Here is a 3,698-nt window from a genome sequence, read left to right on the forward strand (position 1 = left end):
GCCTCTGCAGCGCCCCGCCCCGCAGCGCCCGCGGAGTTCCGTCCCCAGAGCGCATGCGCCGCACCGCCCTCAACTCAGCCCGGCGCTGGAACTGTGTTTGCCTCTGGCGCGTTTGTGTTTTGACCCTCTCATGCGGCCTGTGAGTGTCCGAGGCATGGTTGCCCCATACTGTGGCCACTGGTACTCGCCGTGTCTTGGGGGGCGGAGGGTGTGTGTGGAGAAGACCCGGGGCCAAATGCTAGTTCCACCTTCTGTTGCCCCCGCCGATGCCTTAGGCAAGTTACTTATCTGAGCCTGGCCTTTCTCACGGGAGCCTCCGGCCTGGCCTCACTGGATTGTTCTGAGGATGAACGGAAATGGGTGTGCAGTGTTGGGCTGGGGGAGGTGGCTTGCTCAGTGGCCACTGTCACGTGGAGTATCTTGGGCCTCCCTAGTGTCTCCCTCTAGGCGTCCTCCATGGTTTCTATTTTTCTATTCCCCTCCCCCTTTCTCTACTTTTTTGTCTTGTCTTGTTTTTTTTTCAGGGTGTTTTCTCTCAGTGCGTCAGTGTCTCTACTTCTGTCCCTCTGTCCGGCCTCACTAGCGCTCCATGGCACACTCTAGGAGGATAGCAGCTGGACTTTCCTGCTCCCTATAGCTCTCTCGAGTGGGACAGGTGGCGGAGGCAGAAGCCGAGTGACAGCGCTGGGCTGAGAGCAGACCAGGTGCTTCTGGACCTCCATGACTGCTCTTACTGTTTCCTGCCCACACGTGGGTGTCCAGTGCTAAAGTTCCCTTCTGGGCCTGGGCACCTGGGAAAGACAGTAGTAGGACAGGTCTCCTCAGCCAGGAAGTGCCAGGCCTGCCCTACTGCTGCTGGCTACCCAAATGGCACTTAGCACAAGCTGTCCTGGGAGGGCAGAGGTGAGCTGGGGTTATCCCTCTGCGCAGGACTGGCCGCATCATTTGCAGGGCCCACTGCAAATGAAACGGGCTCCGTGTTAAAAAATTAAGAAATTTCAAGACGGCAACAGCAGAGCATTAAACCGAATGCGGGGTCGTGAGTGCAGGGCCCTGCGTGGGTCACTCACCAGTGCAGCTGATCCTGCCTCCCTCTCCTTTACACCTGTCTTTCATTATGCTCAGTAAATCTTGTCCCCCACTCCTGGGACAGATGAGGGGGGAGGTAGAGCTAGCTAGGGCTAGCCCCACCTTCAGGGAGTTCGAAGTGCCATGTGTGAGGGGTGTGGGCACATACTCAGCCTGGATGCTCAGCAGGGCACAAGAGCTGGGATAAATGCTTGAGTTCTAGAGTCCCAGGCCCAGGGTTCACATTATGTCCTAGCTCTGCCACTGACTCTAGGGCCATCAGTTCCCTTCTCTGAGCCTTGGCTTGTCATCTGTAGCATGAAGACACCTGCCGGGGGTGAGGGGGGGGGCGTTGTGTGAAATGCGATCACGTGTACACAGAGAGGCTAGGGAGCTGGTGGATAGGACCAGCGCTTGAGCCAGAGTCTTCAAGTTTTACTAGCCAAGACACTTTGGGCACATGTTCAAGACCATGACTCAGTTTCTCACCATTAAAATGAGGATAATAGTAGAGTTTGCTGTGAGGATTTTACAAATTACTACATGAAAGTGCTTAGAATAGTGGCCAACACACAGTAAGGCCCATTAGATAGATGCCAGCTGTTTTCAGTATGTCGTTGCCTAGGAAAGGCACAGAATGTCCAGGTTAGTCCTTACTGGTTGGAGGGGAAACAGAAAAGGCTTCTGGAGGAAGTGTTTGAAGGAAGGATAGATTTTCAGAGTCGTGGTGAGGATGGCGCACCACACCCTAAATACAGCAAGTCTGGGGTCTAGAGGCATCTAGTTTAGCCAGTTAGGCAGATGAACCTACATGTGCCAACTGTGGTGCTTCCCATTTTACAGGTGCCAGCGGCAGAATGAGAGATACTGTTTAGATATGACCCTGAAGGGGTACTGAGTTTTTGTGTGCCTTAGACAGATTGAATACAGATTAGATAGGAAATAGACCAAAAGAAAAAAAAAAAAAAGGGCTGGTAGCATTAGCACAAGAAAGGAGGGGGTTAGATGTATGAAGTAGTAGAAAAAGTGAATTTAGAGAATGTGGCAACAGATTGGCTGCATCGGGGAGGGATGGGTCTCTGGGTATCCGAGCTATTGGGAATACTCACTCAGCAGTATTTCTTAGGCATCTGTTATGTGCTGAGCTCTGTGCCGGCTGCTGGGGATGACAATGATGAGCAACACAGACTGACCTTTGTCCTTGTAGAGCTTCCTGGCTAACTAGGAGACTGATGAAAGTAGTCCTGGAAACCAGTAGGGTACTCTGGGAACATGTGATCCAGTCTTGAGCGGGGCGGGAGATGGCTTCCTGGAGGAAGCCACATGTAAACTGAGGAAGGTGTACCGGCGGAGGGAGCAGCACGCGTGAGAGCCCGGAGGTGGTGGAACTGAAAAAAGTTGAACTATGGGTAGAGAGGAGTCACAGGGACGAATGGTGCAGAAGTTTGAGGGCTCTCTCTTTAGACAACCACACTGATGGGTTAAGCAGAACAACAATGAAATTTATCTTTTAAGAGAAATGTTCTGGCTGCCAGCACAGGACGGCAGGTTGGCCTGGAGGCTGGGAGGCCTCAGGGCTCTCGCTGTGGTCAAGTTTCTAGACAATGGTGGCGTCCACTGAGGTGGCAGGGATGAGATTATGGAGAGACGCATGGTCTCTGAGATATTTAGGAGGCAAACTGATACTCTTCCTTTCCCGGCAATATCCAAACATGGCCACATCCATATCCATCCTCAGGAAACCAGCATGAAACCAGCCCATTGTCCAAGCCCATCCTCTTCTAGCATGTGTATTACTGGAGATGGTCCTTAACAGTCAGCTTGGGGGGTAGGTGGGCAGGAATCTGCCAGCTCCCGAGGGTAGTGCTGAAAGCCTATTCAGGACCTCCCAGCTCTCGAGACATTGCAGTTGGAGGGTGAGGTGACAGCCTTCTGTCAGTACCTAGCACACTCTTCTAACAAGCCAAGTAATGAGAACCAGAGGAATGTGGTGGGACAAATGCCAACTGGGGCCTATCTGACCCAGACCAGTGACCTCCAGCAGGCACTGTCCTCAGGGGGCCTGTTCTGTAGCTCTCCAGGCTGGAGGTTGGCCTTGGCTACAGGCTCTCCAGGGGGGGATTAAAAATCCTGTTTCCGTTCTCAGGAGCACCATGGGGACCCTTCCCCGCCCTCTGCTCCAAGCACTGCCTTGGTGGTGGGGGCAGGGGAGACAGGTATTCTCATACTTAACATTTCACATCCACTAAATTAAAAGTTCCATGAAGTAAAATGTGGTGTTTCTAGAAGCTGCTTCTGCTTAAAGGGGTGAAGCAGGCAACCCCTGGCCTTGGCCTCCAGCATGACCTTCTGGCTCATTTTCTCTCATGCACACACACAGACACACACACACACACACACACACACCAAGGCAGAAAAGGTTGTGCTGTTTTTAAAGCCTTTTATTAAAAAAAAAAAACAAAAAAAAAACCCAAACCCCAAAAAAACAAAACCCAAAATATTTCCCATTGGAGGCTATTTCTTTTTTTGTCTTTTAAAAATTTTATTGCACAAATATCTCCCATTCCCATGTGTCAGAGGAAAGATGTCCTTGCTCTTTCTAAAACCAATAGTGGAAAATATTTAGAAAA

The sequence above is a fragment of the Pteropus alecto genome, unplaced genomic scaffold, assembly GCF_000325575.1.
Source record: "Pteropus alecto unplaced genomic scaffold, ASM32557v1 scaffold43, whole genome shotgun sequence".
NCBI classification, from domain to species: Eukaryota; Metazoa; Chordata; class Mammalia; order Chiroptera; family Pteropodidae; genus Pteropus; species Pteropus alecto.